Genomic DNA, 15,993 nt, shown 5'->3' on the forward strand with positions numbered 1-15,993 from the left:
GACAGATAGGTAGTTCTCACTTCCACAGCGATTCTTTCCAGACAGTAAGTGATACGTGTTTCAGGATTGATGGAAATCGCTCCTGTGGTATAGGAGGAGGTGTGGAACAGACGTACATTTACACTGAGGACACAAAAGTCATGGCACAGCGACATGCACACATAAAGATGGCGGTAGTATCGCATACACAAGGTATAATAGGGCAGTGAATTGATCGAGATTTCAGTTGCACTCAGATGATTCATGTGAAAAGGTTTCCGACGTGATCGCGGCAGCACAACGGGAAATTTGAACTTTGAATGGTAGTTGGAGCTAGATGCTGTCTTTGAACGCGGTGCTAGTTGAAGCTAGACGTATGGGAAAGTCCATTTCGGAAATCGTTAGGGAATTCAGTATTTCAAGATCCACAGATTAAAGAGTGTGCCGAGAATAACAAATTTCAGGCTTTACCTCTCTCCATGTACAAAATAGTGGCAGTCGGCCTTCACTTAATGACCTAGAGCAGCTGTATTTGCGTAGCGTTGTTGTTGCTAATATACAAGCAACATTGCGTGAAATAACTGCAGATATCAACGTGGGACGTATGACGAACGCATTCGTTAGGATAGTGCGGCGAAATGTGGCGTTAATGGGCTCTGGCAGCAGACGACTGGCGCGAGTGCCTTTGCTAACAACAGCCTGCTGTGTCTCTCCTGCGCTAGTGACCAGATCGGTTCTACCCTAAACGACTGTAAAACCGTGGTCTGGTCAGATGAGCACCGATTTTAGTTTGTAAGAGCTTCGAGTGTGGCGCAGACCCTATGAAGCCATGGATCCACGTAGTCAACAAGGCACAATGCAAGTTGTTGACGGGTTCATAACGGTGTGGGCTGCTTTTACATGGAGTGGACTGGATCATCTGAACCAAATGAACCGATGACTGACTGTAAATGGCTGTGTTCGACTACTTGCAGACCATTTTCAGTCATATGGGAACTTCGCGTTCCCAAACAACAATTGAATTGAAACTTCCTGGCAGATTAAAACTGTGTGCCCGACCGAGACTCGAACTCGGGACCTTTGCCTTTCGCGGGCAAGTGCTCTACCAACTGAGCTACCGAAGCACGACTCACGCCCGGTACTCACAGCTTTACTTCTGCCAGTACCTCGTCTCCTACCTTCCAAACTTTACAGAAGCTCTCCTGCGAACCTTACAGAACTAGCACTCCAGAAAGAAAGGATATTGCGGAGACATGGCTTAGCCACAGCCTGGGGGGTGTTTCTAGAATGAGATTTTCACTCTGCAGCGGAGTGTGCGCTGGTATGAAACTCCCTGGCAGATTAAAACTGTATGCCCAACCGAGACTCGAACTCGGGACCTTTGCCTTTCGCGGGCAAGTGCTCTACCAACAATCTCATTCTGGAAACATCCCCCAGGCTGTGGCTAAGCCATGTCTCCGCAATTTCCTTTCTTTCAGGAGTGCTAGTTCTGTAAGGTTCGCAGGAGAGCTTCTGTAAAGTTTGGAAGGTAGGAGACGAGGTACTGGCAGAAGTAAAGCTGTGAGTACCGAGCGTGAGTCGTGCTTCGGTAGCTCAGTTGGTAGAGCACTTGCCCGCGAACGGCAAAGGTCCCGAGTTCGAGTCTCGGTCGGGCACACAGTTTTAATCTGCCAGGAAGCTTCATATCAGCGCACACTCCGCTGCAGAGTGAAAATCTCATTCTGGAAACATCCCCCAGGCTGTGGCTAAGCCATATCTCCGCAATATCCTTTCTTTCAGGAGTGCTAGTTCTGTAAGGTTCGCAGGAGAGCTTCTGTAAAGTTTGGAAGGTAGGAGACGAGGTACTGGCAGAAGTAAAGCTGTGAGTACCGGGCGTGAGTCGTGCTTCGGTAGCTCAGTTGGTAGGGCACTTGCCCGCGAAAGGCAAAGGTCCCGAGTTCGAGTCTCGGTCGGGCACACAGTTTTAATCTGCCAGGAAGTTTCATATCAGCGCACACTCCGCTGCAGAGTGAAAATCTCATTCTGGAAACCATTGAATTTTTATGGGTGACAGTGTGCCTTTTCACTGGGCCACAACTGTTCATGACTGGTTTGATAAACATCGTGCATAATTCGAGCAAATGATTTGCCCACCCACTGAACATTTATGGGACATAATCGAAAGGCCAGTTTGTGCCCAAAATCCTGGTTCGACTACACTTTCGCAATTATGGGCAGCTATAGAGGCAGCATGGCTCAGTATTTGTGCAGGGGACTTTCAACGACTTGTGGAGTCCATGCCACGTCGAGTTGCAGGAAAAAGGAGGTCCGGCACGATTTTAGGAGGTATTTCTTGTCTTTTGTTACTTCATTGTACAAGCACATCCATTTTTATAATATCTATGGCTACTGCTGGCTATTAAAACTGAGACACCAGGCAGGACGGCGAATAATAACATTTGAATTTCTACACAGAGCTGCTATCTAGGACAACAACGCCCCCAATCCGGCTGGACACTGAGTCAAACAGATACCAGTACGTCATCCCACGCTGCTTCAACTCAGTTGTCAGAGTTCATCGATCGCAGTGGCTGTCGAGAGGTGGTAACCGAAGACCAGATGTTTTCAGTACGATAATTTGCTGTGGATGCCAGCAGGCGAACTCCCTCTATATGGAAGTAGGTAAGAGACAAATATGCAGGTGCTTTAAGCGAGGGCACACGTCAGAAATGTAACGGCTGCTGTAACGGTCTATGCAAACAGTAGCCGATCCCATTGTGTCATACTATCAAGCTATTCCTGATCCTGTGTGATGATGACGAATGTAATCAGGCAACCTTCCTTGTCATAGGAACCTCCACCGTGGATACGTCCATCGTTTGGATGTACACAGACACGGGGCGTCTGGAAAGATGATGTAGCGCCTGTCTATGTTCCCGCGCGAAGCGAAGCCGCTACAGCGGTCGCCCATCTGGTCCTCCGTGTAACTCCAGATATTGTCGCACTGTCTGTGTGTGTATCGTTCGGAAATCAAATCCATGAAATCCATTTTTCTCTAAGCTGTAGTTAATAACTTTGAGGCGCTTGGTTAGCAGTACTATGGTAAGATTTCGGAGAAGAGTGGTGCCAGTCACACAGCAAGAAACATCTTCCCCGCTTATTTTGTACCCCAGAGATTCAATTATAAATATGGTCAAAGAGAACGTTCTACCGCTTGTAAATTTCTGGCGTCTGATGTTTATAGCATCCTATGTGGTGATTGTCCAATGAGGTATACCGGTCGAAGACCAGGTCATTTAACACACGTTTCCGAGAACATCTTAATTTGACCAGCTCGAAGTCAGCGTTAAGCGCACGTCTCCGCGGAATGGGACACACAGTTACAAATTTGGACTCCAATTTATTTTGCACCGTCAGGACAAAGGGCTGATCCTCAAAATCCTCGAGGAGACAAACTGTTCGCAGTAAGAGCACACTCCCATTGCATAATTCAAATAAGCCGAGACATTGCAGTACTCTAAGTAAATTTGATTGCTTAAAAAGTGAAATATAATTCCTTGGATCCCACGAATCCTTGTATTACTTCTGGTGCATTATTCGCTCACTTTTCAGTTTTCTAATATTTTCCTGGTACATTGGGCTGTCCTAATGAGGGACACGTCTTCGTTTTTACAGTGTTCTTTCGCCCCTATATACAATGTTATACTGCCAACGCGCACCCGATCCTTTGGAATTCAAAATCCCGGCGACCCTATCACGTATTGTGGTCTTGCGTTGTGCACTAGCGCCTCCGGACGTATGGCAATTCTCGCCAGTTTTACAAACAGCTGATCGCCTCCCACGCTTTACCCTCGCGACAGCCAACTACATGGTATGTACATTTCATGTACTGGTGTATTTGGACATTCAGACTATTTCAGGCGGTTCATTAATCTGTTCTGAGTACCTAGGTTTGCCACTGTAAAAGAGGTCTCCTATTATCTGATGTTCATTTTCGGTTCTGAATAGTTGCTGCCGGCCACAGTGGCCGAGCAGTTCTAGGCACTTCCGTCTGGAACTGCGCGACCGCTACAGTCTCAGGTTCGAATCCTGCCTCGGGCATGGATGTGTGTGATGTCCATAGGTTAGTTAGGTTTAAGAAGTTCTAAGTTCTAGGGGACTGATGGCCTCAGATGTTAAGTCCCATAGTGCTCAGAGCCATTTGAATCATTTGAACTAGTTGCTGTTGGTAAGTTGTCTTAAATAAGTTTCATACATTATAAGGTTTTAATACTTCTCGTCGTTCATCTGGATTCAGTTTGCTCATGGATGCTCATGTAGGTCCAACAGCTTAACTTCTTGCTTCCCCATTTTTAATCTTGCTTGACTTTGTCAGTCTAGGGCTCTTTATCTTTGTAGTAACTGGGCTCGTTAATTGGTTCCGATTCTCAGTCAGACGCTGCATTGATGGTATGTAATTTTATGTCTCTTGTATTACATTTTAATCATTTTTATTATTTTTTGTTGTATTAACTCAGCCCTCGCACTATACGCTCCAATTCTCACCGAGTTATTATTTTTTGACTACATCCTCTCTTCATGGGGGGAGAGTCTCTTCAGAGTGTTAATCTATTAATCTGTGTGATACTACTGTAAGTATTTTTTGGCTGGGTTTATTTTTATTGGCTCTCCTTAATTAATTTTTTAAATCTATAGACTATAAGGACGCTTTCCTTGTTATGTAGAAGTACTTGAACGCAGCCAAACCGGTCGTGAATAAATCGTCAAATAGCAGCTTTTTGCGTTTATGCATGTTATATCTGCAGTAAATGGTTTTCTCGACTTAAAGCTGTACGATTCTGCATGACCTAGCTAACAATATTTCTCGCCTTTCTAGTGCTAGCCACTTGCGGACGTTGACATAAAGCGTCGCCTTGCGTATAGCCCTCCAATGCGAGCATCGGTATCGGTGAACGATAAACCGATAGACCATGATTATGGCGCTGACGATTTCTGACACGTCTTTTTAAACATTTCTCCTTCTTACACGAGATATCATATGATCTTCTCACACGTATCATACATTAAAATGCAATTCCTATATGAGAAATTCGGTAAGCAACCATTCTTTATGTCTGGACTGTAGACAGCGTTACTTTATGCAGTTATGATGTAACGCTAATCATTTACATATACAAAAATGTAGTACAGGGTGAGCGAGAAGGCCCCATACCCGCTATTATCGAATGATAATTGATTTGTCTTGTTTTACCGTAAGTACTCAGTTGCGTATTAAGAGTCCAATGCATCAGTATGTTCCCCATCATGCTGTAAACACATTTAGAACGCCCTCATTTTCTTCTTGAGCCTACTGTATTTTTGGGCATGTCCAGAGTTATAGTACGAAATGCATTCTCATCAGCATCGCGCAGTTCTATTATAGCATAACGACGTGCAGAAACATCCGCCTTAACGACTCCCCATTACGTACTGTCAGGTATACTGAGGTCAGGACTTCTTGGTGGCCATTTCAAGGGAGCCGGTGTTGCTGATAACCACGATCTGTCCACAGTGCTGGAAAGTGTCCATTCAGTAACTTGCTCTCTGGAAGAGGGTAGTGAGCAGGTGCTCCGTCTTGCTGCAACCACATGCGTTTTGTAAGGCCCCTTTTCTAAATCTGAGCTGCTAAACATGTTTTTATCATGTGCAAATAATATGCGCCATTCACAGTACCTTACAAAGGTACGATCCAAGCAGTTGTTGTGGTGTCATCGCTCCCCAAATCATTAAGTGAAGCGGATTCCTTTCTAACTCGACTGTTTACAGATGAGTCTCTTTGGCCCAAACGACAGTATTTCTAGCAAATGACCTGGGATAAATGGTACATTCATCTGAAAACACAATCTTTTCGGAGTTCACTGCATTTGGAAATTCGGTTAAAAAGATCGGCATGTTAAAACGCGCTTATTCCAGTCTGTATCCGATAACTCGATTACGAACGTCTGTCGAAAAAGTTTAATCTTAAGGTCTTTTATCATGTAATTTCGCACTGTTGTCTTCAGTATATCAAGATCTGAAGCATGTTTACGTATCGACTTCAGAGCAGATTGTTCATTCGTAGAAGAGACATATTTCTTCTCGTCTCCTTCCTTCCACTCCGTGACCTGTCTTTGACACTGCCGATAGCAAAAGCAATTCTTTCCCCACACAGAATTGTCGCCTTCCGCGGTGGAGTCTCCTAAATCTTTCCTGGAACTCTCCTATAACCCGTTTCATTGTCTGCCCTTTGGGTTGTCGTCCGTGCAGCCACACAATTGTCACTAAGCGCTCCTCAATGGTGAAACAACGACCGGTCACATCTGCCATGGCTCCAAGTTAAAACTCTACTGCGACTGCGAAAACATATAAACATGAAATTCAGCAATTGATTCCAACATCTGGTAAGAAGTAACATAACTACCAACATGCATAATAACATTTGATTCTGAACAGGGGCTACAGGAACACAGTTCGACGTTCTTGCATCCCACTTTCATTGTAAAAGCAGTTAACGGCCAGCTATATTGTCTTTTTATCATACAAAACATCGCAAACGTTTAATGGATATGTTATTTTTACGTTACTCAACTTGCAGTCCACATCTTTGACTCACTCCCCCCTTTCTTTTCCTTTCCAAATTAGGTTTCGAGCCTCATGTCCTTGCGAATTCCCGACGTCTCTAGCTGTCAGCCAACTGAAATGTACTGTACTTACTTTCTCTACATATCACTACCAGTGACAGGGCCGTACCTTTTTGTAACACCCTGTATACAGCATACCGCAAATCCATCTGCATTACACGACCAAAGAACGTACGATATTCAAGCTAAGGAAGTGCATTTTCAGTTCTAACCACTCTCTCACGTGTCGTAGACATGGATTCATTGAACTGTTTTGTCGCTCGCTAGCACGTACAAAAACGAACTACTTTGCTGGCCGTACAGGCAGACCGCGGCAACGCCTGAACGCCACTCGAGCATACCGCACCAGTGTGTAGCTTTTTTCCCACGCCAGCAGCCCGCCTCTAGCCCTGCCTCTCCTTTTGGACGGTGACTACACGCGCACGTTTCGGCTAACGGGAGCTCCCGGCAGCCAGCCGCCGGGTTACTGCCCGTCAACTCCCCTTCCCCCTTCGCTCCCCCACTGCCCTTTTTTCCCCCCTCCGCATGATATCGAAGATGCAATTAACATGACAATAGCCTACTCCATTTCGGGCTGTCAAGTGGTCCCCTGTGCCTCGGGACGCTAAATGCATTATCAGATTGATTCCCAGCGGCGCCTGGCTGCCCCCCTACCCTGACCCCCTCCCCCTCTATCCCATTCTACCCTTGATTTCCCTGCCCCCTCCTTACTCCCCCCGGCCTGTCTGTCTGGTAGAAGAAGAGCACAGCGGGTGCTCCACCTCTTCCCGCCGCTACACGTGATCTGGCGCACTGTGCCGTGCGCTACGCGACTAATGAAACCGGTGTAATGATCGCGACCGTCTCCTCGCCCCGTAATAACCCTAATTACTGTAGCTCTGCCATCGCTCATCGATGGCAGCTATCTGAAGTCCATAGTACGGCGATGATGGATTCTGCGAAGTCCAATCCACCTGTGATATTCTTTTTTAGTCTTTCTTGCTATTTTGACTATGAGAAAGGTTTTGACAAAGTGAACAGAGTTAAATTGTGGGAAGTTTTAGAAAATAGTGGTATATCCCAGCATCTAATAAGTGTAATTCGAAGTATGTGTAGGGTAGGGTAATGTGTGAACTTCCAATTTTTGTAATACCCAACTTTTGTCATGTAATAAATGAACTGAAGAGTCAAAGAAACTGGGAATCGTGCAGGACCCCCGCGAGCATTCGAGAACTGCAGCAACACGACGTCGCATGGACTAGACTAATGTCTGCTCTGTATGTCCATCCTTTTAGCAGGAGGTCTCTGGGAAGACGGTCGTTTACTATCGTGACAAAAAATAAAAACCCAAACAGCCCTCCTTATGATTTTATTTTATTTTGTCGCTACCAGTTTCAACGCTTCATTGCTCTTTGATGCGGTACGGGTTGGTACGATACCCTACAGCTACTGAAAAGGCTGCAGCCCCTCTTCAGAAGGAAATATTTCAACAGTCGGTGAGGAACAGATAGTTTTTCTGTGCCTCCCTCCCTCCCTCTCTCTCTCTCTCTGTCTTTCTCTCTCTCTGTCTCTCTCTCTCTCTCTCTGTGTGTGTGTGTGTGTATGTTTGTGTGTATGTGTGTGTGTGAGAGAGATAGAGAGAGAGATACCTGCAGCAACACAGATTTGTGTACATTTGTTCCAAAGAAGTCATGTCATGAAGAAAGGGAAGCGAATAAAATTAATCTATTAATTGCAATCACGATTACGGCTACCTGCAATAATCTCATTTCACTAATAGCGATTTCACTAAGCGATATAAGACAAATCGAATCATCAATTAAAGTGTCACAAATCTGAATTGGTCAATTTACGTAATTAGATCAACTACCCAAAATCAACCTTCCCAATCATAACCCATCAGTGGGCAGCAGCCTTTTCAGTAGTTGTAGGGGCAGTCTCGATGATTGCCTGATCTGGCTGGCCTTGCAACATTAACGAACACGGCCTTGCTGTGCTGGTACTACGAAATACTGAAAGCGAGGGGAAACTAAAGCGTAATTTTTCCGAGGACATGCAGGTTTACTTATGGTTAAATGATGATGGCGTCCTCTTGGGTAAAATATTCGGGAGGTAAAATAGTCCTCCATTCGGATCTCCGGGCGGGGACTACTCGGGACGATGTCGTTATCAGGAGAAAGAAAACGGGAATTCTACGCATCGGAGCGTGGAATGTCAGATCCCTTAATCAGGCAGGTACGTTACAAAATTTAAAAAGGAAAATAGTTAAAGTTAGATATAGTGTGAATTAGTGAAGTTCGGTGGCAGGAGGAACAAGACTTCTGGTCAGGTACATACAGGGTTATAAATACAAAATCAAATAACGGTAGCCGGCCGCTGTGACCGAACGGTTCTACGCGCTTCAGGTTCGAATCCTACCTCGGGCATGGATCTGTTTGCTGTCCTTAGGTTAGTTTGATTTGAGTTCTAAGTCTAGGGGACTGATGACCACAGATGTTAAGTGCCATAGTACTCAGAGCCATTTTGAAATAACGGTAATGCAGGAGCAGGTTTAGTAATGAATAAAAAAACTGGAGCGCTGATAAGCTACTAAGAACAGCATAGTGAACGCATTATTGTAACTAAGATAGACACGATGCCCATGCCTACCAAGTGGAACAAGTTTATATGCCAACTAGCCCCGCAGATGATGAAGAGATTGAAGGAATGTATAATGCGATAAAAGAAATTATTCAGATACTTAAAGGAGACGATAATTTAATAGTCATGGGGGACAAGTATTCAATAGCAGGGAAAGGAAGAGAAGGGAAAGTTGTAGGTGAATATGGACTGGGGGGTAAGGAATGTAAGAGGAAGCGGCCTGGTAGAATTTTGCGCAGAGCATAACTTAATCGTAGGTAACACTTGGTTTAAGAATCACGAAAGAAGGCTGTTTACGTGGGAGAGGCCTGGAGACACTGGTAGGTTTCAGATAGATTATGTAATGGTAAGACAGAAATTTAGGAACCAGATTTTAAATTGTAAGACATTTCCAGGGGCCGGTGTGCACTCTGACCACAATTTATTGGTTGTGAACTGCAGATTAAAACAGAAGAGACTGCAAAGTGGTAGGAATTTAAGGAGATGGGACATGGCTAAACTGAAAGAACCAGAGATTGTAGAGAGTTTCAGAGAGAGAATTAGGGAACGATCGACAAGAACGGGGAAAGAAATACCGTAGAAGAAGAATGGGTAGCTTTGAGAGATGGAATAGTGCAAGCAGCAGAGGATCAAGTAGGTAAAAAGACGAGGGCTAGTAGAAATCCTTGGGTAACAGAAGAGATATTGAATTTAATTGATGAAAGGAGAAAATATAAAAATTCAGTAAATAAAGCAGGCAAAAAGGAATACAAACGTCTAAAAAATGAGATCGACAGAAAGAGGAAAATGGCTAAGCAATGATGGCTAGAGGACAAATGTAAGAATGTAGAAGCATATATCACTAGTGGTAAGATAGATACTGCCTACAAGAAAATTAAAGAGTACTTAGCAGAAAAGAGAACCACATGTATGAATATCAACAGCGCAGATGGACAACCAGTCCTAAGCAAAGAAGGGCAGGCAGAAATGTGGAAGAAGTATATGGAGGGCATATACAAGGATGATGTACTTGAGGACAATATTATGGAAATGGTAGAGGACATAGATGAAGATGAAATGGGAGATATGATACTGCGCGAAGAAATTGACAGAGCACTGAAAAAGACAAAAAAAAGGCCCCGGGAGTGGACAACATTCCACTAGAACTACTGATAGCCTTGGGAGAGCCAGCCACGACAATCTCTACCATCTCGTGAGCAAGATATATAAGACAGGCGAAATACCCTCATATTTCAAGAAAAAATGTAATAATTCCAATCCCAAAGAAAGCAGATGTTGACAGGTGTGAAAATTACGGAAATATCAGTTTAATAAGTCACGGCTGCAAAATACTGACACGAATTCTTTAAAGATGAATGGAAAAACTGGTAGAGGCCAACCTCGGGGAAAATCAGTTTGGATTCTGTAGAAACGATGGAACACGCGAGTCAACACTGACCCTACAACTTATCTTAGAAGACAGGTTAAGGAAAGGCAAACCTACGTTTCTAGCATTTGTAGACTTAGAGAAAGCTTTTGACAACGTTGACTGGAACACTCTCTATCAAATTCTGGAGGTTGCTGGGGTAAAACACAGGGGGCGAAAAAATAATTACAGCTTGTACAAAACCATACGGCAGTTATAAGTGCCGAGGGGCATAAAAGAGTAGCAGTGATCGAAAAGGGAGTGAGACAGGGTTGTAGCCTATCCCTGATGTTATTCAATCAGTATATTGAGCAAGCAGTAAAGGAAACAAAAGAAAAAGAGCAGTTGAATGGAATGGACAATGTCTTGAAAGGAGGATATAAGATGAACATCAACAAAAGCAAAACGATAATAACCAGGCAATGATGGAAAATTTTTTTTGCTGAAAATACTTTATTTGTATGTTTTTTAGAGTGGGAAATCCAAATATTATACTTAAAAAACTCTATCACCCACCATTTCTTCATATTTTACAGTTAAGTTTATTGAATTAAGCGATTTCTTAAAGAATTTAACAGCTTTTATATAGTTAAAATAATTTACAAAGGAGGTATAATGAATGTAGGTAGCAATGCTGAAAAACATTTGCTGGCAAAAAAGGTCGATTCCATTTTTGTGTTAATGGATGGTGTTTTGTTTACAGTCAACCTAACCTCACTTTCCCATTTCCTGTACATGTCCTCAGTACAACTTCTAATCGAGGTTGTAAAAACTCTTCTGACAATTTTTGTTATATTTGTGGTGAATTTGTGATTAAAAAATACCAAAGAAACTTTACAGATTTTGTGAAAAGGGTTTATCTATCATACTTTGGATCTAAGGTTGGTGATCAAGGTAAATCTTGGGCGCTGCATAAGGTATGTTATGTGTGTGTCGAAGATCTGAGAAAATGGTCCAAAAAGAGAAAAAAATTTATAATTGCTGTTCCTATAATATGGAGGGAGCCAAGAAATCATTTCGATGATTGCTACTTTCGCAGTGTTGATATTACTGGTCGTAATTTGAAAAACAAGAATGTAATAAGCTATCCTAACTTTCTGTCTGCCATCCGACCAGTAGGGTATGGTGTAGATTTGCCGGTTCCTGAACCAACAGATGATTTAAATTCTACTCCAACAGAAGTATTTTCTGTTGTACAATGTGATTTAGATGAACCAGATGATGATGAATTCCATTGTAATATGGAAAGTCTAGAGCCCAAAATAAAGTGTCCAGTCGGCCCCGCTGAGCACCCATCTTCGTGGTCTCCTTTTGGGGCCCACGCCATCGGGCAGGTGAATCACTTCCATGCAAGTCAGCGACCACTTCCCATTGAGCACTGGCGGGAAGGGCTGGAGAGCAAATCGAGAGTTCAGTGGCAGATAACGACCCAGTCGCTGTGCAGAAGTGAGTGTTCTGTCCTCCATGAGCAAGTAGGTACAGAATGATAGGAGAAGCCTCTCAATTGCTCTATCCCTGGGACAGGTAATTGCAGAGCCCCAAAGCACATTGTGGACATTAAAATCACCGCAAATAATGAACGGCTGGGGGAGCTGTGTAAGAAGGTTGGTGAGGGCTGCTTCATCAAGTGCATCATGTGGGGGCAAGTAAAGCGAACATACAGTCAATGGATGACGTACGTGCAAAGACACAGTGATGGCCTGTAAAGTCATCTTAAGCGAGAGAGGCGAGGAATGGTAGTCCGTCCTGACGAAAATACCCACGCCTCCTCTAGCTCTCTCTCCACACAGGTCGTCCTTTTTTGTGGGGTGTATAGCCTCGTAGCTCAGGGGAGTACGATGGATGGAAATAAGTCTCTTGGAGACACAGACGAAGTGGTCTACCCTGAGAGAGTAGACGAAGTTCCTCCACATGCGTCCTGAACCCCTGCAAGTTCCACTGAAGCATGGGAGCCATCTATGATGGGGGTAGCACCTTCATCCTGTCTCTCTGAGTGGGGAGATTGCAGCAGGTGGAGGGGCAGGTGTTGGGCGATATGATTGCCCCACACATACGTTGTACTCCACCAGCTCTGGGGAAGAGTCAGATGAAGCCTGACATAAAACGACATCTGCATGGTCAGACGTTTTACCACGTGATTTGACCCGCTGTTGCTGCTGTATAGAAGCTTTCTGCGGTTTGGCGGTTTGGTGGGCTTTGGGGGAGCCGACGTGGGAGGGGTAATGGCCATACTGGGCTTCGGAACAGCCTCAGCTGTTGGAGGCGCCAGGGGCTGGCCCAAGTTCGCCACTGTACCTTTGTCTGCCGTTCGAGTAGGGGCTACAGGCTCTGAAACACAGGCTGCATTGCAAGCGCACTGACATCTGCAGGTGTTAGTGCCAACACTCACCACCTCTGTCTGCATAGAGGCATCGGCTTTTGGAGTAGACTTCTGAACCATGGATGCAAATGTGTGTGTGTGGGGGGGGGGGGCATCGACTTGTAGATCTTTTTGGCCTCACCATAGGGGATACGCTTGGTTGTTTTTATTTCCTGGACTTTGTGTTCCTCCAAACGTATTCGGCAATCCCTACTCCATACAGGGTGGTTCCCAGAGCAATTGATACATTTGGCTGGAGCCGAGCAAACAATTCCTTCATGGGCAGCCTTACTGCAGTTGCCACAAGTCGCTTCGCCTTTATACCCTAAGGTGGTATGCCCAAAACGCTGGCACTTAAAACAGCGCATTGGGATCGGGAAATAAAAGCCTCACACTAAGGCGTAGGAAGCCAGCTTTAACATGTTCAGGAAGTTTCATGCTACTGAAGGTCGGAATAAAGGAGTCGGATTTGACAAGAGTGCCATCAACCCTCTTCATGGTATGTTGTACATCAACGATCCCTTCCAGAGCCCACTAACATTGCAATTCTTCCCTGGGAATGTCGACTAGATCCTGGCATGTCACAACATCTTTGCTGTAATTCAAGGTGCTGTGCAGTTCAGTGTCTATGGCATACTCCCCAAGGCATTTAGCAGACTGGAGGTTAGTTGCTTGCTGGGAAGTAGAAGTTTCCACTAGCAAGGTCCCATTAAGCAAGCGCTTCACTGATTTTAAGGAGCCACAGATTCCCTCCAAACCCTTTTGTATATAGAAGGGCGAAACCTTCTCGAAACTACCCTCCTTCCATTTCACAATGAGAAACACGTTCTGATTACCAGAATGCATTCTGTTACCAAAGACTTTACTTGTCAAAGAGGTGCCGGAGTTAGTGGGACTGACTACGCGAGCCCTCTTAAGAGACTGCGTGTTAGAACCTTCCAGCGGCCCACCCTTTCCGCTAGGAGGAGGAAAAGAGAAATTCGAAGGATCCATCTCGGTCCCACATAGCCCCGCGTGCCTAGGTAAGCCTTATACAACTGAGGTGCGGCAGGTACCCCAAAGGTTGCCCGCTAACGACTGTTCCACCTCAACAGCCATGCATCTCATCAGCACACAGCACACCTTGAGATTGAGGGGTTGTTCATAGATTTTTATTCCATCCTCGCGATCTGGGCGGTCAAGCCAAGATCCCCAGATTCCCTGAGACACACAACGTTCCACCGCCGCGCCGCACGGTGGTCGCTGAAGTATGCTCAGAGCTTACAGTGCCAGGGGACTGGCGGCGCTTACCAGTTCCCAGGTCAGGAAGTACGGGATCGCCAAGCCCATACCCGGCACCCGAATGCCGCTGAAGCATCCATTCCACAGTCAACAGGCCACCAGAAGAGGCAACCTGTCCCTTGGTGGAGTGCCGAATGCCGCTCTGCAATCAGGACCAGGCGTGCGGCTCTGCGTCGGTTCCAGTGTCGGCCGATTGCTGAGAATCTCGCAGCCTTTAGGGTGGCGGGGCGGAATGTCACTGCATTATTCGAAAGAACAAAAAGAGGTCTCGGCAACAGTTCCTGAACACCATTAATCGTTCCACCAAAAGTTCCATTGTGTGGGAGACCATCAGGAGAATTTCTGGGAGAGCAGGGAGGTGCCCCATGGCTTCTGTAGTGGCTAACGGAACCCTCCACACGAATCCGCGAGACAATGCCCAGACAATGGCAGCGTGTTTTGCCATGGTTACTGCAACAACCAGTCAGGATCCAGGTTTCCAGCGCCATAGAGCGGTTGTTGAGAGGTGTAATCTGGACTTACAGTCCACCTCTCATGAAGTTAACGAAGGCCATTTTCTACGTGGGAGCTGGATCCTGCATTGTCTGCAGCTCGTGACACATCCCCTGGTCACGACAGGATCCATTACAGTATGCTACGGCACCTCACAAGGCCCAACAAAGAAATCCTCCTCGCACTTTTTAATGCCATTTGGGCGTCAGGTCAGTTTCCTGACTCGTGGCGTGAGGCAGTTTTAATTCCTTTTTTATAACCTGGGAAAGACCGCACAAGCCCGAGTAGCTACCGTAGTGTTGCTCTTACTAGTTGCATGGGAAAGACCTTGGAGCGGATGGTCAACCGCCGCATTCTCTGGATGTTAGAATCCCGGCAACTCCTTAGTCGCTTTCTGTGTGGGTTCAGGAGGTTTTGCTCCACCTTCGATAACCTTGCCCTCCTGGAGGCGGCTATACAACAAGCTTTCCTACGCCGTCATCACCTTCTAGGCGTACTTTTTGACATCGAGAAGGCCTACGATAACACTTGGAGGCGTCTAATCCTGGAGCAGCTTCACGAATGGGGTTTTCGTGGTTATCTTCCTCTTTTCATTCAGTCTTTCCTCCCGCCACGATATTTTTAGATACCGAATTGGTGACGTCCTGTCTGATCGCTTTGAGCAGGAGAACGGTGTCCCTCAGGGTAGCGTTTTAAGTGTGACTGTCTTTGCCATCGCTATTAATAGCGTTTGTGGATGATTTCTCTTTGTTTTGCTCGTCTTCAAGCCTTGCAACGACAACGCGTCAGTTGCAACTTCCTATTAGACGTTTGGATGACTGGACGCAGAACAGTGATTTTAAGTTTCCCACCGAGAAGTCCGTGTGTGTTCTTTTTCACCGTTCTCGTTCGATTTGAACCTTTCCTGAGTTGAGGATAAGGGACACTGTCATCGCTTTTAAAGACATGGTGAGATTTCTGGGGCTCATTTTTGATTCGAAGCTTACGTGGTTACCTCATCTTAAAGACCTGAAACGACGGTCACTTAAGGCTTTAAGTATTTTAAAGTGTCTAACCACAGTACATGGGGAGCCGACAGGACTTGTCTGCTCCAGTTCTACAGGGCGTTTGTGCGATCTCCGCTCGATTATGGGTGCACGGTGTATGGGTCTGCGGGCCTTCTTACTTAAAGATGTTGGGCGTTGTGCACCATGAAGAGCTTCGGTTTGCCACTGGAGCAT

Source organism: Schistocerca americana, chromosome 6 (genome assembly GCF_021461395.2).
Source record: "Schistocerca americana isolate TAMUIC-IGC-003095 chromosome 6, iqSchAmer2.1, whole genome shotgun sequence".
NCBI classification, from domain to species: Eukaryota; Metazoa; Arthropoda; class Insecta; order Orthoptera; family Acrididae; genus Schistocerca; species Schistocerca americana.